This window comes from Eriocheir sinensis, chromosome 9 (genome assembly GCF_024679095.1).
Source record: "Eriocheir sinensis breed Jianghai 21 chromosome 9, ASM2467909v1, whole genome shotgun sequence".
Classification (NCBI taxonomy): domain Eukaryota; kingdom Metazoa; phylum Arthropoda; class Malacostraca; order Decapoda; family Varunidae; genus Eriocheir; species Eriocheir sinensis.
In genome coordinates, this window is record NC_066517.1 from 19,555,912 (window position 1) to 19,582,892 (window position 26,981).

The following is a 26,981-nucleotide window of genomic DNA, read 5'->3' on the forward strand; positions in this document are numbered from 1 at the left end:
TGGGGGAGAGGATGGGGAGGGGGAATGGAAGGGAAAAGGGGCAGATGGGGGGAGTTTTGTCAGGCGTATAAAAGTTGCTATCGAGTGGCTGACGTCGCTGACAGATTGAGATGACATTGCCAAGTATAGACAGGAGTGAGGACATCAGTGTAGGGAAACAGGGGAGGGTAGGGGAGGGTAGGAGTGAGGGAAGGAGGGGAATGGAGAGGAGGGGAGTGTGTGGGAGGGGAACGGAGGAGAGATGAGACGGATGGGAAGAGGAGGGGAGAGATATGAAGGTTGTGGAGGAGGGGAGAAAGGAGAGGGAGGGAGGCTTGATAGAATTATAAAAGAGATGACTCGAGGAGAGGAAAATAGAGGAGAGGAAAGAATAGGAAAGGAGAGGAAAGGAGAGGAAGAGAGGCAAGGAGATGGAAAGAAAGATGAGAAGGAGAGGAGAGAAAATGGAGAGAAAGAGAGGAAAGAGGAAAGAAAAGTAGAGGAGAAGAATAGGAGAAGAGAAAGGAGAGGAGAGAATATAAGAAAATGCAAAAATAAAAATGACTACGAGAAAATAAGAAAGGAGACGGAAGAGAAAAGGAAAGGAGAGCAAGGAAAAAAGAAGAAGGGAAAGGAGAAAAATGGAAAGGAAAATATTACAGAAAAAGACGGAAGGGAAAAATACAAGAAAAATGTAAAAAAAAAAAACTGACACAAGGGAAAGGAGACGGAAGAGGAAAGGAAAGTGGAGCAAGGAAAAAGGAAGAAGGGAAAGGAGAAAAGGGGAAAGGAAAATATTACAGAAAAAGACGGAAGAAAAGGGAATTATATAAGAAAAATGTAAAAAAAAAATTGACTGACAGGGAAAGGAGACGGAAGAGGAAAGGAAAGTGGAGCAAGGAAAAAGGAAGAAGGGAAAGGAGAAAAGGGGAAAGGAAAATATTACAGAAAAAGACGGAAGAAAAGGGAAAAATACAAGAAAAATGTAAAAAAAAAACTTGACAGACAGGGAAAGAAGACAGAAGAGGGAAGAAAATGGGGAAGGCAGGAGACGGGAAGAAGAGGAAAGGAAAGAAAAATATAGAAAAAGACAAAAGGAAGGTAAATATAAAGAAAATGTAAGAAAAACTGACACAAAGGGAAAGGAAAGAGGAAAGGAAACGGAAGAGGGAAGAAAAGGGGGAAGAGAGGAGACGGGAAGGAGAGGAAGGGGAGAGAGGAGGAGGAGGAGACACAACGATTCCCAGCCAAGTCTATAAGAGGATTGACGGCTTTCTAGACAGGGGATTAAATCAGGAGGGTTCTGTGGGTCCTGGGGGGTCCAATACGCAAGTGAGGTCTGTGGTCGAGGCGCGGGAAGGGTCTCGATTTAGCGTAAAGGAACACAACAACACAACCTTCGACGATGATTGAGTTGGTGTCTGTAAACCTTGATGGGCGGATTTTGTTATGGTGGTAGTAGTAGTAGTAGTAGTAGACCTATCTTTTGGCCGTTCATTACTTTTGTTCTTGTGGGAGCAGCGATTAGCGGGCTTTTTTTTTTGCACTTTTTTTTGTTTCCCTTGAGCTGTTTCTTTAGCTGTAAAATAAAAAGTAGTAGTAGTAGTAGTAGTAGTAGTAGTAGTAGTCAGCGGTAGGCCAGATTACTATAAAAAAAATGGCTGCTTGTACATATAGGCTAAAAATATATTCGCCTTAAGGAAGCTGAAGTCTTAATCAACGCCCTTTAAACGCCCCCCGGTACACCGTTACAATAATAGCAGTAATAAAATCAATAGCAAAGGAGATAATGAAAGCAATGATGGCGATGATAATGGAGGTGATGGAAATGGCCGTGTCAACATTACTAACTAGACAAACAAACAAACAAATAGAGGTATATAATATTAGTGATAGCTGTAGCGTTGATGAAAGGAGAGGAAAGGGGAGGAAGGAAAGGAATGAGGGAGGGAGGGAGGAAGGAAGGCAGGCAAAGGGACAGCAGGCATGAAGGAAATAAAGAATAAAAACAAAAAACAAAAACAAAAAAAAAGAGAAGTAAAAGTTGAGACTGGAGTGTGATGCAAGACAATAAGTGGAGTGGGAGAGGAGGAGGAGGAGGAGGAGAGAGGGGGAGAGAGAGGGAGCGGCAGGTAGAGATGGTGAGGAGAGGGAGAGGGAGGGAGAGAGGGGGGGAAAGGGAAACACGTAAACAAAGGGGCGTGGCAACTGTGTATTAACTGAGATTACTGTTTGCCTCTCTTGCAATGCTGTGCTACGAGGGGAGGGGGAAGGGGTGCTGGGAGAGCTAGAGGAGGGGGAGGAGGAGGAGGAGGAGGATAGAGAGAGGTTACAGGGATGATTGGACGGGGTTGCTGGGGTTGTTAGCGCTGGGGGAGAGAAATTAAGGGGAAACTGGGGATACACTGGGGTGGAAGCTGGGGAGGGCTGGTGGAGGGGAGACTAGGAGGAGAAGGAGTAGGAGGAAAACTAGGGAGAACTGGAGAAAGCTGTAGAGGATAAAAGGAGTGGAGAGAGCGGAGGAGTGGAGGAGGAGGATGAAAGGGGAGAATAAACGGCAAAACTGGGGAGAACAGGAGGAGAGAACTACAGGAGAAGCAAAAGGGCAGCAAAATGACAGGGATGGGCGCTTACAGGGGTTGACAGGGGTGGTTTAAGTTACAGAGGGGAACTAGGGCACTAATGGGAGATGGGGAGGAACGTGGGAGCTGGGGGAGGTATTGGGGGAGATCGAAAAGTGAAAAGTCAGGGCTGGGTTTACAGGGCGTGTCAAAAGTAGGTTAAGTTAAAGGTAGGAACTGGGGCAGAACGTGAAGATGGGGAGGAGTGTGGGAAGGGGGAGGAAAAAAGTTGGGGTGGTGGCTGGCCTGGGGGAAAAGAGAGAGAGAGAGAGAGAGAGAGAGAAACGCTGAGGTGGGTTGCGTGAGGGGGGAAGAAATAGGAGGAGGAGGAGCTGGAGGAGGTTGAAAAGAATGGCTTACAAAGAGTTGGCAATGATGGACGAATTGGTGAAGAAAACAAAGGCTGATAAATGTAAAAAGATGATGGAAGAATGAGGGAGGAAAAGATAAACTGATAAAAAATACAAGACTTGGCAATAAAGGAAGATTTGATAAAGAGAAGAAAAACTGAGAGAAATTAAAAGATGTGTGGATCATAGACGAATGGGGAAAGATAAACTGATAAAAGTATGAAGATTTGGCAATGATGGAAGAATGGGGGAGGGAAAGATAAACTGATAAAGAATACAAGACTTGGCAATAAAGGAAGATTTTATAAAGAGAAGAAAAACTGAGAGAGATTCAAAGATGTGTCGATGATGGGGGAATTGGGAAAGGAAAGAAAAACTGATTAAGGTTACAAGACTTGGCAATGACGAACGAATGAATGAAGAAGAGAAAAACCGATGATGATTACAAGACTCGGCAATAAAGGAAGATCTAGTGAAGAAAACAAAGACTAATAAAGATTTCAAGATTTGGCAATGATGGCAGACCGTGGAAGAAACGAAATCCTGATATAGATTACAAGACTTGGCAATGATGGAAGAGTGGATGAAGAAAATAATAAAAAAAAGCTGATCAGGATTGGGAACGATTTTATAGTTGCTGGCAGGGTTGGACGAAGCCACTGAAGGGGAAATGGGTGACAGGGAAGGTTGGCAATGGATACGGAGAGCCTGGCAGGGAAGGCTGGAGAACTGGGAGATCTTGAGGCGACAGGGAGATGGGATAGACAGGTGAAGGGCTTGCTGTGGTTGGCAGGGACGGGTAAAGCTACTGAGGTGAACTAGGATCAGAGGAAGAGCTTGGAAAATGGAAATATATTGAAAAAAAGGAATTACTAGGGGAATTAAGAAGTTGGTGAGATGATTTTGAGGCCACAGGGAGAGCTGGGAGAGACAGGTGAAGGATTTGCTGAGGTTGACAGGGACGGGTAGAGCTACTGAAGTGAAATAGGATCAAAGGAAGAGCTTGGAAGGTGGAAATAGATTGAAGAAAAGGAATTGATAGGGAAGCAAAGAAGCTGGTGTGAGGATGAAAGGGATAGAATGGGAAAATAGACAAAGAAAACATATAAAAGAGTTGATAAGGCCATAAAAGTGCTGGGGATAGGTTGAAAGGGAGCGGATGTGACAAAATGACAGAGAAGATTGAAAAAAACGGAATTGATTGACAGTATAATAGAGAGGCTGGAGATATGTCGAAAGGAAGTGAAGGGAAAATTGACAAAGGAAATAGATTTTAAAACGGCTAACCGCAGCGAGTAGCGGGCTTTTTATTATTATTGTTTCCTTTTTTTGTGCCCTTGAGCTGTCTCCTTTGTTGTAAAAAAATAGAGAGGCTGGGGATAAGTCGAAGGGAATGAATGGCACGAACCGAGAAAGGGAACATATTGAAAAGTGTTAATAGTTGAACAGATAGGCTGCAGATAGGTTGAAAGAGAGTGAAAGGGACAAAGAGACAAAGGGAATTGATTGAAAGGGGTTGACGATGTAAGAAAGAGGCTGCAGATAGGTTGAAAGGAGTGAAGGGAACGATGTGACAAAGTAAAGATATATTGAAAAGGAATTGATAGGGGAAAATAGAAGAGGTGGAGATAGGTTGAAAAGTGAACAAAATAGACAAAGAAAACATATAAAAGAGTTGATAAGGCCACAAAAATACTAGAGATATGTTGAAAGGGCGCGGATTTGACAAATAGACAAAGAGAAGATTGAAAAAAAGGAATTGATTGACAGTAGAATAGTGAGGCTGGAGATATGTCGAACGGAAGTGAAGGGAAAATTGACAAAGGAAATAGACAAAAGAACAAACAAAACAAAATGAAAAATAGTTGACAATGAAGAGGAGAAGCTGGCGATGGACTGAACGGGAGGAAGAGGGACGAAAAAATTGGAGAACATATTGAAACTGGTTGACCGTGGTATAGAGAGGCTGGGAATAGAGTAAAAGGAAGCGAGAGAGACAAAGAAACAAAGAAAGGTTGCAATAGGAGTGTGAAAAGCAATATAGAGAAACTAAACCGAGAAGAAAAATGTGAGAAAGATAAAGAGGAATAAAGGAATGGAAAGCTTGCAGATAGAGTAAAAGAAAGCGAATGGGACAAAGAAACAAAGGAAGGCTGAGATATGGGTGTGAAAAGCAATATAGAGAAACTAAACCGAGAAGAAAAATGTGAAAAAGATAAAGAGGAATAAAGGAATAGAGACTGCAGATAGGTTAAAAGGAAGCAAGAGAGACAAAGAAACAAAGGATGGCTGTAATAGAGGTGTGAAAAGCAATATGGAGAAATAAAACAGAGAAGAGAATTGTGAGAAAGATGAAGAGGAATAAAGGAATGGAAAGTTTGCAGACAGAGTAAATGAAAGCGAATGGGACAAAGAAACAAAGGAAGGCTGTAATAGAGGTGTGAAAAGAAATATAGAGAAATAAAAGGGAGAAGATAAATGTGAAAGAGATGAAGAGGAATAATAAAAAAGCGTTAGATCATATAATAACAAATCTACAAATTTTACACTAAAGAGAGCTCTGACTGAGGTTGAGTTAAAGTTGAATATTCACGCAAAAAAGATAATAAAACAGTAAAAAAATAATAAAAATCGACTAAAAACGATGAAAAGTAATAAAAAAATGATGAAAGGAAAGTTGTGAAAGGTAGACTTAAAGTTGCATGTTCATTATCCTTGTTTTTCCTCCTCCTCTCTTGCTCTTTCTCTCTCTCTCCCTTCGAATGAATGGACACAGGAACACAGGTAACAAAAAAGGTGAGTTTAGGAGCAAAGTCAAGGGTTGCTAAGCTTAGGTGTTGCCAAGTATTGATTAAGTGGTAAGGGACAGATGCAGAGGCTGTGTGTGTGTGTGTGTGTGTGTGTGTGTGTGTGTGTGTGTGTGTGTGTGTGTGTGTGTGTGTGTGCGTTTTCTTTGTTTCACCTTTCTTTTCTTCCCCTTTTTCGGTTCCTTTCTTTTCCTCTCCTATTTTTTTCGACCATTTTGTCTTTTTCCAAATGATTTCTTTCCTCCCTTTTCCTTTATTTTACTTTTATATTCACTTTTCTTTTTTGTGCTTTTCCTGATACTTGTTTTCCTTTTCCTTCTTTGTTTTTATATCTTCTTTTCCTTTACTTTTTATCTGACTTTTTTTCCTTTATTATCTTCATTTACTTTTCTTTTTGGTCTTCGCGATGTGCTAGCTCTCCTTTTCTCCTGTACGTATTTTCATTCTTTGTTTCTTTCCTTTTTCTGCTTTTCTTTCTCCTCTTTCTCACTTTCTGTCCCTTTTCCCGTAACGCCCTTTGTCTTATCTTCGTTCTGCCTCTTTTATCCTTCTTCTTTTGTTTTCTCATGCAGTCTTTCATCACATTTTCTTTCACTTTATTTTCCATGTCATATTTTTACGTGCGTTTTGATTCTGTTCAGCCTTTTCCCTTGTGTGTGTGTGTGTGTGTGTGTGTGTGTGTGTGTGTGTGTGTGTGTGTGTGTGTGTGTGTGTGTGTGTGTGTTTGTGTAATATAATAATAATAATAATAATAATAATAATAATAATAATAATAATAATAATAATAATAATCGGTTTATTAAGAGATAGCAGCCGTTAAGCTCTAAAGGTGCAGCCCTGATGACGTACGGCTTGGCGCGGTTTCATCAGAAAATCAGGCAGCCAGGATGTCAGGTGGGAGGCCAGGCCGATGTTTATGGCCTTGGTGATGACAGTGGTGTGGTGAACCAGGTTGAAGGCTTTCCGAAAGTCAATAAAGGCGAGGGCAGGGGAAGTTTTTATGTTTTCCAGGTTTTTAAGAAAGAAATCAAGTAAACTAATTAGGCAATGAGTAGTGGAAGAGGCTCTAACGTTGCCGAACTGCCTCTGATCAAATTTGTAATGAATAGTATCATATGCCGAGATAAATACAAAGTCTTCACAGAGCAGGCTCGGGATTGGAGTGATGGCAATGGGTCTTAGTTCATTAAGTGAGGTGGGGTTGGTGACTTTGGGTATGGGAGTGACGAATGAGGTTTTCCAATCTGTGGGGCATTTGCTCTGAGTGAGGGAGGCATTTATGATGGAGGCAAGGGGGGTAGCAAGTTCATAGGAAAACTCCTGATAAAGTTTCATGGGTAATTCCAGAGGTGTGGTAGATCTTTTGAGCTTGATGGATTTGACCTTTTCGGCAAATTGAAACTCTTCCACGACGGGAGGATTTGACGGAGAAGGGAGGTAGGCGGGAAGGGAGGCAAGGTTTAGGGGGGGTGGGGGGGTGGGGGGGGAAGCTTTGACAGACGGATGAGAAGTGAGAGTTAATCAGTTCAGCTATCTCAAAGGGGGAGGAGGAGGAGGAGGGGAGAAACGGGAAAGCCGACGACGGGTTAACCAGGCACACAAATGGCGAATCTTGGAGAACAACTTGCTGGTGTTGTTGCCCTCCTGGTGTTGTAGTTTGTGGTGACAGTGCTCCTTCTTCGCCACTGTAATTTCCCTGATGACTGTGTTGCGAAGGGCCCTGTATCTGTGTGTGTGTGTGTGTGTGTGTGTGTGTGTGTGTGTGTGTGTGTGTGTGTGTGAAGCTTAATCTAACACGCAGGCTGTCCGACACTTCTATTTATACCTTTTATACACAAGAGAAAAAAAGAAAAGAAAAAAATAAGAAAACCCATCACTCCTTCAATTACTTTTTCACACACACACAAAACACAAAAAATAAAAACACGATCCCTTCATTAATTATTTTTCTAAACATTGTATTTCACACTCACGACACACACGCGGGAAACTGAATGGGTGGATGAGAAGGAAGAAAGAAAGGATGAAGGGAATGGAAGGAAAAAGGAAGAAGGAATGAAGGGAATGGAAGAATGAAGGAAGAAGGAATGAAGGGAATGGAAGGGTGGAAGGGAGAAGAGATGAAGGGAATGGAATGAAGAAGGAATGATGGGAAGGGAAGGGCGGGAGAGAAGGAAGAAGTGATGAAGGGAATGGGAGGGAGGAAGGGATGAAAGAAAGGATGAAGGGAAGGGAAGGGTGGAAGGGAAGGAAGAAAGAGTGAAGAGAATGGAACGGAAAAGGAGAAGGAAGAAGGGAATGGAAGGGTGGGAGAAAAGGAAGAAGGGATGAAGGGAATGGAAGAGAGAAAGAGAAGAAAGAAGAGAAGAAGGGAATGAAAGGGAGACGGAAGAAGAGATGAAAGGAATAAAAGGGAAAGAAGAAGAATAAATGATAGGAAATAAAGGAAATCTACAATAAAGAGAAGGGAGGAAGAAGGGCAGAAATGAATAAGAGGGGAAGAAGGTGATTTGACGCTAGGAAGTAAAACGGAGAACAAGAATAAAGAAAATGGAGATGATGGCGTGTGAAGATTAAAAAGAAAGAAAACGGAGATGAAGCTGGTTTGAGGAGAGCTAAAGAAAGAAAGAAAGAAAGGAAAAAGAAAGAAAATGCAGGTGAAGTTAGTGTGAAAAAAAAGAAACGAAGGTGATGAGGGTATGAAAAAAAGGGAAAGAAAAAGAGAAAACCGAGTAAACGCGTAGGTGCGAAGGTGGACTAAAAAAAAAAAAAGGGAGAAAACGAGGTGATGGGGAGCGAAGGGAAACTAAGCTAGAGGAAAAAACGTGGAGAGAGGAAAAGGGTAAAAGGATACAGACAATAAACTGTGTCGGTGTACAAAGGTTTTACGAAGAGCAGGGAGGAATAAAAATGGAGATGAAGACGATGCTGATGATGATGATGATGGTGCCGAAGAGGAGGGGATGATAAGGAAGAGATTATTTAGAAGGGAGATGAAAGGAAAGGGAAGATAAGGAGAGGAGGGAATAGGGAAAGTGGGGAATGGAGAGGAGAAAAGAGAGAATTGAACAGGAAATGGAAGAATGGAAGAGGAAGAGGAGGAGGAAAAAGAGAAAAAGGGGAGGAGAAGGAGGAGAGAGAGAAGGAAGAGAGAAGGAAAAGGAGGAGGAGGAGAGGTTGGAGGAGAATTAGAAGGAGCATAAGAACGAGACACTATGGAAAGGATACGTAAGGAAGGAGAGAAGGGGAAGGGAGGAAGAAAGTGGGGTATGAAGGAGAGGAGGAGAGAGGAAGAAGGGGAAGGGAGGAAAAAAGTGGGGTATGAAGGAGAGGAGGAGAGAGGAAGAAGGGGAAGGGAATCTCAGAAGAGGAAAGGAGTTGACGCATTGCTGGGGAAGGGGTGAAGGGGGGTGAAGATGGGGGGAAGGGGGGAAAGTGAAGGGTAAGGCCGCAGCAAGGAACGTATACTAGCAAAAAAATAGCAGATAGCAACAGCAGAAGAACTTGTCCCACTACATTAGACAGCTACAATTTCTGCTTATCTCCCCCTCTCTCCTCTCTCTCTCTCTCTCTCTCTCTCTCTCTCTCTCTCTCTCTCTCTCTCTCTCTCTCTCTCTCTCTCTCTCTCTCTCTCATTCCTTCTTATAAACTCTCTTCTCCCACTTCCTTCCCTTTCTTTAAACTCTTCCTCCTCTCTCTCTCTCTCTCTCTCTCTCTCTCTCTCTCTCTATCTTTCCTCATTTCTCTCCTCCATCCATTCTCTTCCTCTTTTCCCTTCTTTAGTCGTCTCTCGATTTCTTCTCCATTCTTTCATTATCCCACCTATTCTTTTCTCGCTTTTTCTTCCCTCTTTTCCTTTTTCATTTCTCTTTCCTCACTTCAATATTCTACCGTCTCTCCTTTCACCTACTCCCCTCCATCTCTCTCTCTTCGCAACTTTACATATTCTCTCTTTCTTTATTTTTCATACTTTTTCTTCCTTTCTCCATTTTCCTCTTTGCATACACTTCCTTCCTTCCTTCTACTCTCTTCTTTCATCTCCCTCTTTCGCCAATTCTTTATCTTCGTTTTCTTTATTCGTTTTCTTCTCTCTCTCTTGCTCTTTCTCCATTTTACTCCCTGCATCCACTTCCATCATCTCTCTCTCTCTCTCTCTCTCTCTCTCTCTCCATCCTCCATTCCTTTTCCCTTACTGAATATTGTCCCCTCCCTCTCTACCCCCTCCCCCCTTATCCCTCTCCCCCCCCTCCTTCCATCTCCCTCTCCCTCTCTCTCTCACTCTCACAATTCTTTCTCCCTCTCTCTCCTGGCTCATCGTAAGGTCACTCTCCTGCTTCTGTTCAAGGTCAAAGGTCACGGGCTTCCCTCTAATCGAAGCAAGTTCATTTCAGGTACAGAGAAGGGTACTATGACCGCAGTGCGACGGTGCGCCTCTCTCTCTCTCTCTCTCTCTCTCTCTCTCTCTCTCTCTCTCTCTCTCTCTCTCTCTCTCTCTCTCTCTCTCTCTCTCTCGCTCTCTCTCTCTCTCTCTCTCTCTCTCTCTCTCTCTCTCTCTCTCTCTCTCTCTCTCTCTCTCTCTCTCTCTCTCTCTCTCTCTCTCTCTCTCTCTCTCTCTCTCTCTCTCTCTCTCTCTCTCTCTCTCTCTCTCTCTCTCTCTCGTACATGGGCATCTCGTGTTCTGGCTGGACTTTACGGAAACGCATCATATTCATGTATAATACTGGTCAAGGAATTGTTACCATGACCCCGACCACTACTACTACTACTACTACTACTACTTCTACCACTATTACCACTACCACCGCGAGCACCACCTTCATCCTCTACATTTCAATCTCTTTTTAGCTCTTCCACTTTAGAATATTACAGAGCCTAATTTTTTTCTCTCTTTCGTAACGTCTGGTTTAGATACAGAAAAGAAATACAAAAAAGAGAAATGTTAGTTGATGCTCTTCATATCCGGAGGGAGGGAGGGAGGAGGGAGATAAGGGAGGGAGGGAGAGGGCGAGGGAGGAAAGGAGGGGTGGAGGGAGAGGGGTAAGGGATGTTGGTGAAAGTAAGATCTGTATGCAGGAATGCCGGAATGGAATGAGAGAGAGAGAGAGAGAGAGAGAGAGAGAGAGAGAAATTGTATTGTTGCAGCCTCCGTTCTCTTTTCATATCATATTAACACAATTTGTAATACCACCGGCACCACAGCAACTACAACTACTACTATCACAATCCCATCTACTACTACTACTATTACTATTACTACTACCACTACCACTACTACTACTACTATTACTACTACTACTACTATTACTACTACCACTACTACTACTACTATTACTACTACTACTACTATTACTGCTACTACTACTACTACTACGACTACTATTACTACTACTAAGAAAATAATAGCAATAAAAAAAAGTCCTGCAGATTTTACCATTGGTGGAAGGGGCGGGACCATTAAGATAGCTAGGGCGATAAGACTCTCTCTCTAACTCTCTCTCTCTCTCTCTCTCTCTCTCTCTCTCTCTCTCTCTCTCTCTCTCTCTCTCTCTCTCTCTCTCTCTCTCTCTCTCTGAATACACCTTCAACAACACAGAATCCCTCAACCTTATCCTAAACACCGCAATTCTATTCATTTCCCTTCCTGCCTCTGATCCTGCAGCCTTCCCCCCCCCTCCCCCCCCTCCGCGCCTCCTCACAAACCTCTCCTTCATCTTTAGTTCATCCTTCTCCTCCTTCTTCGATTCCCTCTTCTTCCTTCTCTCCCTTCTTTTCTCTGACCTTGTGCTTCCTAATTCCTTTTCTTTCTTTGTCTCTCTTCTTCTTTATTGTTCTGTCTCTCTTTTTCCTCTCTTTTTACTATTCTTTATGTCCTATTCTCTTCTCTTTTCTTTCCGCTGACCTTGTCCCTTATTTCCTTCGTCCAGTGTTCCTCTCTTTCTTTCTTTGACTCCTTTTTCTTATCTTTCACTCCTATTGTTTTGCATCCTTCCCTCTCCTTCCATTCTCCTATCGTCCATTCCTCTCTTCTCTCCCTTCTAGCCTCTGACCTCCTGCCCCCTTCTCTTCATCTGTTCTTCTTCTCCTCCTTCTGTGTGTTCCATGTCCTCCACTACCCTTCCTTTTCTCTCCGTATTTACTATTTTCCTGTTTTGTTGTGCTTTCTATTCTTCAATTTTATGTTTTTTTCCTCTATCCTCGCCTCCTTATCTATATTCTTCTCTCCATTATTCTGTTCTATCCTTCCTTCACTTCCTCTTCTATTCCTTTCTTCGTTAATCTATTTTACCTTTCTCCTCCATACTAATCTCTTTTCGGACCCTTCCTCTATCCTATCCTCCTCTGATTCCTTCTCTTCCCTCTTATCCCTATCCTTCCAATCCCTCTATTATCCTTCTTCTCCTCCATCCCTCTATCCTTCCCTTTTTCCGATCCATTTATCATCCTTATCCTTCGTCATCCCCCGACCCTCCCTCCCTCTATCCTTATCTCCCTTCCTTAAGTATCCTTCTTCCTCTCTTCTCTCTCCTTCCCCCGTCTATCCTTACCTCTTATCACTCTCTATATCCTCCTTCCTTCCCTCCCTACCTTTCCTCCTGTTCTAACTATCCTTCCCTCCCCTTCGCCTGCATCCTTCTGCCTCTCCTCCCTCCCCTCACTCTCCTTTCCACTTCCCACTCTCTATTATCATCCTTCTTCCTTCCCTCCCTATCCTCCCTCCTGTCTTAAATAACCTTCCATCCCTTTCGCCTGCATCCTTCTGCCTCTCCTCCCTCCCCTCACTCCCCCAACCATATCCTCTATCCTTCCCACTTCCCACTCTCTATTATCATCCTTCTTCCTTCCCTCCCTATCCTCCCTCCTGTCTTAAATATCCTTCCATCCCTTTCGCCTGCATCCTTCTGCCTCTCCTACCTCCTATCACTCCCGCAACCATATCCTCTATCCTCCCCCGCCCCCCCCTCCTCTAGCCAGCATCCTTTCATCTCCTGGCCATTCCCCCGCTCCTCCCGGGATCCTGCGGTGTTGCCTGCCGCTACTACTGCCTCTGCATCCTATCCTGACGAAGGAATCAGCTGTTGAGGTCCTGATCAATACCCCGCCAGCGCCCTCCTCCTCCTCCTACGTCCTGCTTCCTCCTCCTACTCTCCCCCCCTCTCCCCTCCTTCCTCCTCCGCCTCCTACCGCCGCCTCCTACTCCTGCCGCTGCTGCACTCTCTAGCTTTCCCGTCCCGCCCTTTTTCCAAATTTTGCTGATCCTTTTCCTAGTTTTCTGGAGACTTGTTTTTCTATTTCCTAATCTATTTATGTTGTTTATTTTTTTTTCCTGTTTTCGTTTTCCCTTCCGCCCTTTTGCCCTTCTTTCCTAATACTGTTGATGATTTTTATTTTTAGTTTTCTGATGATTTATTTTTCTATTTCCTGATCTTTTTATTTTGTTTATTTTTTTCTGTTTTCATTTTCATTTTCCGCCCTTTTGCCATTTTTTCCTAATACTGTTGATAACTTTTCTTTTGTAGTTTTCTGGTGACTTATTTTTCTATTTTCCTAACCTTTTTATCTTGTTCTCGTTCTGCATTTTTTTTTACCGTTTTCAGTTTCCCGTACCGCTCTTTTCTTTCTCCAAATTTCGCTGATTTTTCTTTTTAAGTTTTCTGATAAGTTGATTTCCCATTTCCTGATTTATATATGTTGTCCTTGTTCTTCTTTTTTCCTGTTTTAAATTACCCATTCAGCTCCTTTTCCAAATTTTGTCGATCTTTTTCCTGTTTTCTGGTGACTTACTTTTTTCATTTCCTGTTTTTTTTTATATTTCTGATCTTGTTCTACTTTTTTTTTTACTTTTATCTTCCCGTCTCACTCCTCCTCCTCCTCCTCGACCATCTTCCCGTCTGACTCCTTATCCTCCTGCTCGACCATCTTCCCGTCTCATTCCTTATCCTCCTCCCGCTCGACCATCTTCCCGTCTCACTCCTTATCCTTCTGCTCGACCATCTTCCCGTCTCATTCCTTATCCTCCTCCCGCTCGACCATCTTCCCGTCTCACTCCTTATCCTTCTGCTCGACCATCTTCCCGTCTGACTCCTTATCCTCCTGCTCGACCATCTTACCGTCTCATTCCTTATCCTTCTCCTCGACCATCTTCCCGTCTCATTCCTTATCCTCCTCCCGCTCGACCATCTTCCCGTCTCACTCCTTATCCTCCTCCTCCCGCTCGACCATCCTCCCGTCTCACTCCTTATCCTCCTCCTCCTGCTCGACCATCCTCCCGTCTCACTCCTTATCCTCCTCCTCCCGCTCGACCATCCTCCCGTCTCACTCCTTATCCTCCTCCTCCCGCTCGACCATCTTCCCGTCTCACTCCTTATCCTCCTCCTCCCGCTCGACCATCCTCCGTCTCCTCCTTATCCTCCTCCTCCCGCTCGACCATCCTCCGTCTCCTCCTTATCCTCCTCCTCCTCGACCATCCTCCGTCTCCTCCTTATCCTCCTCCTCCGCTCGACCATCTTCCCGTCTCACTCCTTATCCTCCTCCTCCCGCTCGACCATCCTCCCGTCTCACTCCTTATCCTCCTCCTCCCGCTCGACCATCCTCCCGTCTCACTCCTTATCCTCCTCCTCCCGCTCGACCATCTTCCCGTCTCACTCCTTATCCTCCTCCTCCCGCTCGACCATCCTCCCGTCTCACTCCTTATCCTCCTCCTCCCGCTCGACCATCCTCCCGTCTCACTCCTTATCCTCCTCCTCCTCCTGCTCGACCATCCTCCGTCTCCTCCTTATCCTCCTCCTCCCGCTCGACCATCTTCCCGTCTCACTCCTTATCCTCCTCCTCCCGCTCGACCATCCTCCCGCGACACTCCTTATCGTCCTCCTCCCGCTCGACCATCTTCCCGTCTTATTCCTTATCCTCCTCCTCCCGCTCGACCATCCTCCCGTCTCACTCCTTAGCCTCCTCCTCCCGCTCGACCATCTTCCCGTCTCACTCCTTATCCTCCTCCTCCCGCTCGACCATCTTCCCGTCTCACTCCTTATCCTCCTCCTCCCGCTCGACCATCTTCCCGTCTCACTCCTTATCCTCCTCCTCCCGCTCGACCATCCTCCCGTCTCACTCCTTATCCTCCTACTCCAGCTCGACCATCTTCCTTTCTCCCTCCTTATCCTCCTCCTCCCGCTCGACCATCCTCCCGTCTCACTCCTTATCCTCCTCCTCCTCCTGCTCGACCATCTTCCTGTCTCACTCCTTATCCTCCTCCTCCCGCTCGACCATCCTCCCGTCTCACTCCTGATCCTCCTGCTCCTCCTCGACCATCTTCCTGTCTCACTCCTTATCCTCCTCCTCCCGCTCGACCATCCTCCCGTCTCACTCCTTATCCTCCTTCTCCTGCTCGACCATCTTCCCGTCTCACTCCTTATCCTCCTCCTCCTCGACCATCTTCCCGTCTCACTCCTTATCCTCCTGCTCGACCATCTTCCCGTCTCACTCCTTATCCTCCTCCTCCTCGACCATCTTCCCGTCTCACTCCTTATCCTCCTGTTCCTCGACCATCTTCCCGTCTCACTCCTTATCCTCCTCCTGCTCGACCATCTTCCCGTCTCACTCCTTATCCTGTCCCTCGACCATCTTCCCGTCTCACTCCTTCTCCTCCTGCTCGACTATCTTCCCGTCTCACTCCTTCTCCTCCTCCTGCTCGACCATCTTCCCGTCTCACCCCTTATCCTCCTCCTCAACCATCTTATTCCTGTATTTTTTTCGTCCTCCGGTCTAAGAAAATATTGGCCAGGAATAGAAAAACGGAGAAGACTTAGAACAACACATTTTTTCTCAATTAGTTCTCACATTCTTCAACATTCTCTTAACGTCAGATTTTTCCTCAGGTCTAATCCTTCTCCATTCTTATTATCTTTTCTCGTAATATTTTCTGCGCAATTCTTTCCTCATTTCCTATTTTTACCATTTATTTATTTATTTCTTCTTAGCAATTTCGTTTTGGTTCACATTCCTTTCTCTTCTTGTAAAATGAGGAGACCTTCTACGTGTTTTTCTCCTTATTTCAATTACTCGCCAATATTTTTTTTTTCCTTAGTCATCCTTTTTTTCTTCCTCCTTTATTTAATCCCTGTCATCCAACTCACACCTTGTTCTTTTATCTCCTCTCCTTGCTTTCCTTCACAATTTTCTTTTCTTAACTTTACATTTTGTTTCATTATATTTATTTGCTCATTCCATTTCCTTTTTCAGGCTTTTTTTTTTTTCTCTATTTTTCCCGTCTCAATTTTCTCTCTTATTTCATTGCTATTTTCTTTATTTTTCCTGTCTCAATTTCATCTCATTTCCTTCTTTTTTCCCTTCCCTTTAATTTATCTTTTCACAAGTATTCCCTGTTTATTCATCTCATTTTCCTTTCTTTTAACTTTATTTTTTTTCCCTTTGTCAGATTTTCTCATCTCGACTTTTATGCCTTTTTTCTTAAGCATTACATATCGTCATTTACAAAGAGCACCTAATTGATTTTTTTTTCTCCTTTTCCTTTCATATTTTTTTCGGAAGTTCCTCTCATCTCTTGCACCATTTCTTTTTCCTTCTTTTAAGCATTTCTCTTTTAATTTCTCGTTTTATTAATTTACTTTTCATTTCTTCTATCTTTTCTTCATCCTTTCTCACATACATTCGCTTCTTTCTTAATTAATTGTCTCCTGTTTCCTTATTCCCTTTTCCGTCCCATTTCTCTTTTAATTTCCCGTTTTATTAATTTATTTCTCATTTCTTCCGTTTTTTCTTCATAATTTCTCACATACTTATCCTGCTTTCTTAACTACTTGTCTTCTGTTAATTTTCAAGGATTTGCAACGTTAATTACTCCCTAAGCTCCTCACTACTGATTTAATTACTTCTTCGCCTAAGTTATCCTCCCATTTTTACTTTAATTATTTTTTTCTTTGTTTACACTCACGTGCCCTGTGTTCCTATCTTTCTTTTTTTTCCTTTGTCCTTTAAACCTTGACTCCCTTCTCGTTTATCTCCTTTCCTTCTACTATTTTCATGTTTACAGTCCAGTTTTCGATTTAACTCTTTCCCGGCTGTCCTATCTCTCTCTCTCTCTCTCTCTCTCTCTCTCTCTCTCTCTCTCTCTCTCTCTCTCTCTCTCTCTCTCTCTCTCTCTCTCTCTCTCTCTCTCTCTCTCTCTCTCTCTCTCTCTCTCTCTCACCTGCCTCTTCCGGTTCCACATCCTCGTCCTTCCTCTTTGCTTTACTTTGTCTTGTTTCTCTTCCTGCCTGCTCTCTCTCTCTCTCTCTCTCTCTCTCTCTCTCTCTCTCTCTCTCTCTCTCTCTCTCTCTCTCTCTCTCTCTCTCTTTACTTGATATTCTCAGCGTGTTCCTCGTTCTTAGGCCTCGTGTGTGTGTGTGTGTGTGTGTGTGTGTGTGTGTGTAACGTATCGTGGGTAAAAAAAAACAATAAAATAATTTGACCGGAAAATAAATAAATGATGACCATAAAAACGACGCCACAGCTATTATTATTATTATTATTATTATTATTATTATTATTATTATTATTAGGACCCATGTAGACAGAGTAGCTTATGTTCCTTATCTATAATTTTTTCCGCCTTTTGTTTACGTTTCAGAAGCTTTTTAGTGCTTCAAACACACCTTGTGGCCTTAATACCAAAACAAACAAAACAAACAAAACACTTATAAGGAAAAGAAGTGCAAGATAAAACAAACAAGAAAAATACCGAAAGAGGAAAAAAATACAGAAACAAAACAACTGGAAAGCCTCATAAAAAGAATCAAAACAAAAACTAAGAAATACACCCACGCAAAAAAAACTACGATAAACTCATTGATTTGAAAAGGTAACAAAAACGAGCGCATAAAGACACAAAAAACGGAACCCAAGACAATCAATTAAAGAGTGACTCAACAGTATCCCAAGAGCAGTGCAGGAGCGGGATGTATCATTGCCTACACAGTGTCCCACCGAGCCAGGAGTAAGGAGAGGAAGCTGAAGGGGCGTGGAGGAACATAAGGAAGGAGAGGGACGCGAGGAGCAGCCCTTAACCAGCCATATATGAGAAGCACGAGGCCTTGATCAGCTCAACTTTTCTACTTTGTCTGTCTGTCTGTCTGTCTGTCTTAGTCTTTGTCTGACGTGCCTTGCTCTCTCTCTCTCTCTCTCTCTCTCTCTCTCTCTCTCTCTCTCTCTCTCTCTCTCTCTCTCTCTCTCTCTCTCTCTCTCTCTCTCTCTCTCTCTCTCTCTCTCTTCTTTTCACTATCTTTTCCTTCCGTTCTCTCGAGTGCCTTTCATTGGGAGTGAGTGAGAGAGTGAGTTAGTTTCTCTCTCTCTCTCTCTCTCTCTCTCTCTCTCTCTCTCTCTCTCTCTCTCTCTCTCTCTCTCTCTCTCTCTCTCTCTCTCTCTCTCTTTCTTGCGTTCGTTCGAGTGCCTTTCTTCGGGAGAGTGAGTAAGTGAATCTCTCTCTCTCTCTCTCTCTCTCTCTCTCTCTCTCTCTCTCTCTCTCTCTCTCTCTCTCTCTCTCTCTCTCTCTCTCTCTCTCTCTCTCTCTCTCTCTCAGTGCCTCTAAGTTTTCTCTCTCTTTTCATCTACAGTGCTCCTTCGCTATTTCCTTCTTCCTCTTTCTTTAGCGTGCACTCAACCCTCTCTCGTATATCCTGTCTCTCTCTCTCTCTCTCTCTCTCTCTCTCTCTCTCTCTCTCTCTCTCTCTCTCTCTCTCTCTCTCTCTCTCTCTCTCTCTCTCTCTCTCTCTCTCTCTCTCTCGTCATGTACAACGTTGGGTGTGAGGGAGATCAGAAGTGGCAGGTGCAGCAGGATGACACGGTGCAGATTGTGCCAGACGCGCAGGACAAGCAAGAGGACAAGGTAAGCAGGAGGAGTCTATGTGTCGTATTATGAGACATTTCGCCGCCCAAGAACACATATTTGACAGGGAGTTGTGATCACTTCGAGGAGTATTTTTATGACCCTGACCCTTCCTCTGTACCTTGAGCCTAAAGAAACACTCATTAGAGCCTTATTAATCCCCTCTTTGACCTTTAGAAATAGGTGATGTGAGACGGCAAAGTGTCTTGTAATTCCAACCTATCTGTTTACTTGTGTCCCTGAAGCCCCGCCACTCCACGGTAGTTTCCCCCAAAAGACTGTGGGCGAGGTAGAAGTGGCTCCGATTTTCTCTGTTCTGGCACTCATTCGCTTCTCACGCCCACACGCACACCCACACACACACACACCCACACCCACACCCACACACACACACTAATTTCAAGTCATACCATCACTGCTTGTTCACTCCCGTCTCTACACTTGGGGGGATTGGGACCGATGCAGCATCCCCTCCTTCCCCTCCTCTCTTCTTCCTTTTTCAATTCTTACGCATTCCACTCCTCCTTTTAATTAAGTCTTTCGTCAACTTTATTATAACCAGTCTTTTTTTTCTTAATCTAGCGCATCGAACACAATAAAAAATGTCTACCTTTCCTCTTTCGAACATGTCTAAAGTTTCGCTTCACCTCCATTCTTCTTTCATTCTACTCAGATTAATAAAACTCTAAGGAACTACTCCCCCTTTTTCCTCCTCCACTTCCCAGGGTAAAATGCAGACCCCTTTTCTCTCTCTATAGCTACCATTTTCCCAGGTCACGGGCAGCTGGTCGGGTTCGTGCAGTGATAGCGAGACTCTTCAGACAACGCTGCTTAATTTTAAGGCCAAACAATAATAAAATATGTTGTATAAAATTAAAAAAGATGTAATAATAAAAACAGGCAATAAAAATGTGGGAATCGTTTACCTTATCGCTCCCTTAAGACGTGTGTCCTTTTCTTTGTAGCTTTTTGTTTCTATTTTATTTCTTGCTTCCTGAAAAAAAAGAATATCGAAAATGTAAGCAAGAAGGAGTTTATGATTTACTTAACATTCTCCCTATTTACCTTCCTTCTACCTTCTTTATTTTTTACTTTTTGGTTCTATTAAGCCTAAGAGTAAAGGAAGAAGTAGAGAAAAAAATAATGAGCAATTAATTCCATCGTTCATGTCCAATTTTCCTTCCTTTCTCCATCCAGTGTTTTCCTCAAGTGTTCCTATTTTCCATTCTTCCACCTTCCTTATCCCTCTCTACCTTATTTCTACCTTCTTTATTTTTTACTTTTTGGTTCTATTAAGCCTAAGAGCATAGAAAGAAGTATAGGAAAAAACACGAGTAATTAATTTCATCGTTTCTGTCCAATTTTCCTTCCTTTCTTACTCCTGTGTTCTCCTCCAGTCTTCCTACCTTCCATTCTTCCTCCATCCTGTCTAAATCATACACTCCATCCTTTTTCTCTGTCTTCCTCTCGCATCCTTCTTTATTCCACGTCTTCCATATTTTTCCTTTCACAATTTCCTTCCTTCATTGATTTCTTCTTTTCTTTCTGCTTCCCTATCTTTCTTCCTTTTATCTCCAAAATTCACTTCATTTTTTTTATTCTATCTTTCTTCTTTTCTTCCTGGTTCCCCGTCTTTCTCCCTCTTATCTCCAACATTCTGTGCATTCTTTCATTCTGCCCATCTCCTATTATCCCTATCATTCCTCTCTTATACTCCTTAATATTTTCCCTTTTTCCTTCCTTTTTTCCTGTTTCTCCATCTTTTTCCTTGCAATCTCCTTCGTTCTCTACACTATTTCTCTTTATACACCTATTTTTTCCTGTTTACTCTCTTTCCTCTCTTAGATTATTTTCTATTTTCCTTTGTTCCTTCTTTCCCATTTCTCCATCTTTAAACGTCCAGTCTCCACCGTTTTCTGCATCTTTTTCTTCTGTTTCTCTCACACATTCTCCTACATACCCTATCTTCCCTATCTTATCTCTCTTTATTTACATTATTCTCCTCCTTACCCTCCTATCTCTCCTCTCCTTTAGTTCGTCCCAGCATCGTAGAGAAAGCAAAACAATGACCATTCTCTCCTATACTTTCTCTTCCCTATCCTTTCTCTCATTTACTTACATTATCCTCCTCCTCCTTCATCCTTCCCTCCTATCTCTCCTCTTCTTTAGTTCGTCCCAGCATCGTAGAGAAAGCAAAACGCTGACCATTCTCTCCTATACTCTCTCTTCTCTATCTTTCCTCTCCTTTATTTACATTATCCTCCTCCTCCTCCTTCATCCTTCCCTCCTATCTCTCCTCTCCCTCAGTTCGTCCCCGCATCGTAGAGAAAACAAAACGATGGCCATTTTCGCCTGTTTTAAGGGAAGCATTCGACACAGCAAGGGCCAAGACGACCCTCGCCGGAGAATTAGTGGGTTTGGGGGGAAAGATAAGACCGAGCGACCCCAAGTTGATGCGCCTCAGCTGGGTTTTTGCGGCGCGTGGCTTGGCGGAACGACCTTGAGGCTAAAATTTTCTGAGGGAGGCAAAGCAGAATGGCTCGGGCGTTTTAAGTGTGAAGCTAAAGGGGACAATTTCTGGCGCTTTCCCGGCCTCGTGAAGAAGTTAGTAGTTTCTTACACCTCCATATATGAAGGGTGACACGCGGCCTCTCATTTGAGTTAATATTATTCGAGAAGGTGACGCTAGATGGCTGAAGAGATTTGTGAATGAAATGTTTGGGACAATGTAAGCGGTTAATTAAGTCATCCAATCATTTCAGTCAGTCAGTCATTAATCCTCCCGCCAGTCAGCCAATTAGCTTCTCAGGCAGCCAAGTCGTCTCTTCAATTAGCCAACATGCCAGTCTGCCAGTCGATCACCCAGTATGTTAACCCGCCAGTCAACCAACCAGCTATTAAGTCATCCATTCATTCCAGTCAGTCAGTCATTAATCCTCCCGCCAGTCAGCCATAGCTCCTCAGGCAGCCAAGTCGTCTCTTCAATTAGCCCACATGCCAGTCTGCCAGTCACCCAGTATGTTACCCCGCCAGTCCGCCAACCAGATATTAAGGCCCCTATCAGTGAGTCCGTAATTCAATCTCCTAGTCAGCCTGCAAGCTAACCCGAAAGCCAGCCAGTTATTAAGCCAACCAGTCAACCGGTTAGGCAGCTAGCTAGTCAGTCAGTCAGTCAGTCAGTTAGTCAGTCAGTCAGCATGTTAACCGGTAACTCAACTATATTTCTTTATTATGAACTATTGGGGGCAGTTTATGATGATTAATGACGGAAAAGAAAACGGAAAAGGACGGGAAGAGGAAAGGGGAAAAAAGTAGCACATGATAAAGAAAACTAGAAGAAAGAAATGGGAAAGGAGCAGAGAAGGTATGGGAAAATGGGAGGACTAGGAACGCTTGGGAAATATAGCGGCACTTTGGCAGCTAACCAGGGAAATTTCTTAACACTTTGACTTAGTGTTTGAAATAAAGTTTTGGACATATTGCCAAAGCATTAAATAAAGTCACCATTCTTACGAGAGTTGAGTTATCGTTCCATGGTTGCATTGTGTGATAACAAAAGAAGTAAGACAAGACAAGAGAGAGACAAAGAAAGGAAGTATAGGCCTAAAGAAAAAGAGAAACAACTAAAAGATTTGAAAAACAGTTTACAACTATTTCCAGCTTACAAATACCACACAATTTTTTTTCAACAGTTGTAAATAAAAAAAAAATATTTCCACCCTTTTTCGCACACACAAAAAGTAAATAAAATAAATAAATTACCACATAAACAAATTTCTTTCACTATTAAATTGTCCTTTTCAGCCTTTCCATCTATATCGAATAATGCAATAAAGAAGGCAAATACATCAATACACATATTACCATATTATAAAATTGAATTATTAAATCATTATACTAAAAGCTGAATAATGAGATATAAAAGAAAAGAAAGATTAGAGGAAACAATATTAATTAAGCATTCCTTTTTCATGAGTGCAGAGATGAAAAGATGGAAGTGGAAAATCTAGAAAGTAATGAAAATAAGACAACATATTCATTTGATCATCATACATTCTCCATCCTTCGCATGTCACATTGTAGTTTGCTCTCCTTAAAAAAAAAAAATTAAAAAAACAGATATATTCCACAAAATAAGCAATAATAATAATAATAATAATAATAATAATAATAATAATAATAATAATAATAATAATAATAATAATAAATACACATAATAAACAAAAAATATATACACTTATCAGATATTCTCCACCAAACAAAAAAATATATAAATAAACCTAAAAAATATTAATCACACATTGTCCACCGAAAAACAAACAAACAAAAAAATCATAATACATTCACTAAATCCTTAATCACCAGCCGCATCACTCTCCTTCTACAACAAACCTCCCACATACTACACGGGAGAGACGGAGGAAAGAAGGAAATACCACTACGAACATAGAAATATAAAGAAAGGAAATAAAAACACCCGGCTAAAAAGTAAAAATCTAATGAAAACTCCGTCCCTCTCCTTCCCCTCTCCTCCTCCGCCAATCATAAGCCGCTCCACGCGCGTCCGAGGCTCTGAGTGGCCGGCGGGAGGTGCGGGGCGGAGGGTTGGACACGGAACGCAGGGCCGGTGACGCCTCCCAGACCACGCCCTAAACACTTGTATTACTCCAGGGGGAAGACTCTCTCTCTCTCTCTCTCTCTCTCTCTCTCTCTCTCTCTCTCTCTCTCTCTCTCTCTCTCTCTCTCTCTCTCTCTCTCTCTCTCTCTCTACGCTTCAAATCCTTATATTAAAAACTAAGGCAGGTAAATCCACCCTACCTCTCTCTCTCTCTCTCTCTCTCTCTCTCTCTCTCTCTCTCTCTCTCTCTCTCTCTCTCTCTCTCTCTCTCTCTCTCTCTCTCTCTCTCTCTCTCTCTCTCTCTCTCTCTCTCTCTCTCTCTCTCTCTCTCTCTCTCACTTCCTATTTGGCTCTCACACCTGCCAGGTTCAGTTCAGAGCACATTCCTTCAGTTAGTTTTAGCTCAATGTGACTATATACATGTCCAATGAAGGCACAAACGGATGATATACGAGTGTATGTGGCACCGTCTATTTATAAAGGTCTGCGTGAGGACTCGTTTTCTGCGGTAGTGGGTTAGTGTGTGAGAGAGGACGGGTTAAAGGGGAAGCTCCTAAACAGGCTATGATGGAGGTGGTGGTGGCTTGGCGCAGGGGCCTTCAATATACGGGCCGTGCCGCAGTGCTGGGTCACTATACACTGTTCACTGGGTCGACACAAGCTCAGAGATAAGCAATTAAATTAAATTAAATACTAAATTTAATTTCATACCAAATAATAAGAAAAACTGCTGTCAAAGGGTTAAAAATAGGTTATGAGGGAAGCGTTTGAAAAAAAAGACGTTATTTACCTATTAGAAGCTTGGGCAATATCTCGATCATGTGTAGTCGTCTGCTGAGCATATCGGCAAATTAATTAATGTTGGGAGGCTATTTACGCCACTGATGTGACTACAAGGATAGTAACTAGGCTCCGCTAAAATATTTGATTATCAACACTGAGAAAAGATACCTAAGTCTACTTAATTGGTTAAAGAAAATTACAAGCCAGCAGCACCACCTCACCCAAGCGGAGTGTGAAACATCGCCTTTGTAACAACCTGTACGCACGTTGTTAGTTGCGAACCAACGTGTGACCTACTTGACTGATAGAGACGTAAACATTTGCTATGCATTAAGCTGCTGCTCGGTAAACAGCTTGTTTGTAAATACATGTTCATAGATCCCTCCGTAGGAAAGTTATTACGGAAGTGCATATAAGTGCATAAAAGTCTACGGTCTTTGGTCAGGGCATTTCGTTACTCAAGAAGAAAAAAATACAATATACCTTCCCGTAACAAAAGTCTACGGACTTAGTTTAGCACATTTCATTACTAGGGCAGGAAGAAAAACTTCCTATGTACATTTCAAGTACTGAATTTCCAAATACGTAAACAAACAAGTGGCTGCGGAATTATATAAAAATTTACGGTATTCTGCATCCTATTTCATCGCTGGAAAAACACAGGACATTTTTCTTCAATACGTATTGCATAATTTTAAGACACCCAATATTTAGTAATGAATTGATTTTATTATATTATTTCAGGTTTCAATTATGCGTTATTTTCGTCCTTCGAACCTTCTCCGCTTAACCACGTATACTCGGCTTAACTATTTTCTCTCCATTCTTACTGCAATACTTTTCATTTCTTATCTTCCCCTTTCAACTATCACATCTTTTAGTTTCTGGGAGCTTCTATCTCTCTTCACAAATCAGCTATTAACCCCTTTCCTACTCTCCTTCACTTCTGAGTCATTGCAGTTCCCAATCACCTCCAAAAGTCCTTCATTTCCAAGCCCTTTCTCACCTCTAACCTCACGCCTCCCTACCTTCCCCAACACAGAGTCTCCACAGAACCATTAGGCGCCTCGTGGTCAGAATCTACGATCGTGACATGCATCTTTCAACACACTTCCGTTCTCCTCTCTTCCTCCTGCTCCTCAAAGGGAATACTAAATCTTTCATCTCGTCTTTTCTTCTGATACCTTCTCCTTTTCTTGCTTCTCATCCTTCTCTGCCTTCTCCTACCCCTCCTCTTCTTCGTACTCCTTCTCATCTGTTCCTTATATCTTTGTTTTAGTTTAGTTTAGTTAGGCAGGCCAAGGAATAAACAAAAGACATCAAAGAAAACAGGAGCTGAAATTATACAAGGCGCTGTGTTAGCCAATTTACTGCGCATTTACGAGTTATTATTATTGTTTTTTATTTTATTTATTTCGTGTTGTTAACCTATTGAGTCATTGGTTTAGGTATTAATTAGCTTAAAATAATAACCACCTGTCTTTCTGTTTTCTTGTTTTTTTGTTTCATTGTTTTCTCTCTCTCTCTCTCTCTCTCTCTCTCTCTCTCTCTCTCTCTCTCTCTCTCTCTCTCTCTCTCTCTCTCTCTCTCTCTCTCTCTCTCTCTCTCTCTCTCTCAGTAGCGGCCTCTCCCAGTACATTATTGAGCATTCACTGAAGCAGACGGACACTCGACCTCGCCAAGCCTAACCGTGGCTTAGGCCGGAATTATAAAAGAGGAGGAGGAGGAGGAGGAGGAGGAACAGAAGAAAAGGGAATGCAGAAAGAGGAGGGATTATTAAAAACTTATATAGTTCACGTAAATACATTTCCACTATACTACTACTACTACTACTACTACTACTACTACTACTACTACATCCGGTATTATTACCACCACTACTACTACTATTACTACTACTACTACTACTACTACTGCTACTACTTCTGCTGTTACTACTACAATAATAATAATACTGCCTCCCCCCTCCCTCCTTCCCCCCCCCCTCTCTCTCTCTCTCTCTCTCTCTCTCTCTCTCTCTCTCTCTCTCTCTCTCTCTCTCTCTCTCTCTCTCTCTCTCTCTCTCTCTCTCTCTCATAAAGAAAACAGTTGCCCTTTACAAGTGTGTGAGAGAAAACAGGGTTGCCTCCATAGAAAACTGCAAGTAGGGGGAGACTGAAAGGAAGTATACGTGGAAAGTGAATTACATCTGAATAATTAAAATGGGTAGATTATGAGAGAGAGAGAGAGAGAGAGAGAATAATAAATTGACTTTGATTCTTCACATTCATCTATTACCTTCTTATCCCTATTCCTCTTCTTTATTTTTCATTTTTTGCTGTTCTTCTTCTCTGTGTAAAATGACGAATTATTTTTTTGTAAGTTATGAGTACAACGACACACACACACACACACACACACACACACACACACACACACACACACACACACACACACACACACACACACAGAGGAGCGGTTACTGTCCCCCCATCAGCAAGGGGGATGGGTGTGTGTGGTGTGTGAGGTCCTGGCAGTACACAGGGATCGACTAATGAGCCTTGCTCTTTAGAATCGGAAAAGTACTTGCTGGCAATGACGAGTCCAGCACGTGATCAGGCCGTGGGGGAGTTACACACACACACACACACACACACACACACACACACACACACACACACACACACACACACACACACACAGATACATTGCTCCGATAGCTCAGTAGGTTAAAGTTCTACGCTGCAAAACGTCACGGCGTGGGAGGGTGAAGGTCGAGGCCTGCTCAGGCAGGGATTTTTCCGCTGGCAAGGAGTGGTTACGGTCCCCCCTTGAGCAGGGGGAAGGAGTGTGTGGTGCATGAGGACTCAGCAATGGCCAGAGATCGACTAGACTGAGCCTTGGTCTTGTAGGAAGGGTATTTGCTGGCCGTGTTTGAAGTACACACATACCCCCCCCCCTCCTGAT

The 26,981-nt window shown here is 42.9% G+C and overlaps 1 protein-coding gene across 1 annotated transcript in view; it reads right to left on the reverse strand.

Annotated features, from left to right (window-relative positions):
- LOC126996094 (DNA mismatch repair protein Msh3-like) overlaps positions 1-26,981 on the reverse strand; it is a 250,738-nt gene that overhangs the window by 156,337 nt on the left and 67,420 nt on the right. The window contains exon 2 of the mRNA XM_050856215.1: positions 19,561-19,628. The gene's annotated coding sequence lies outside the window, so the exon portion shown is untranslated. The remainder of the gene's footprint in view (positions 1-19,560; positions 19,629-26,981) is intronic.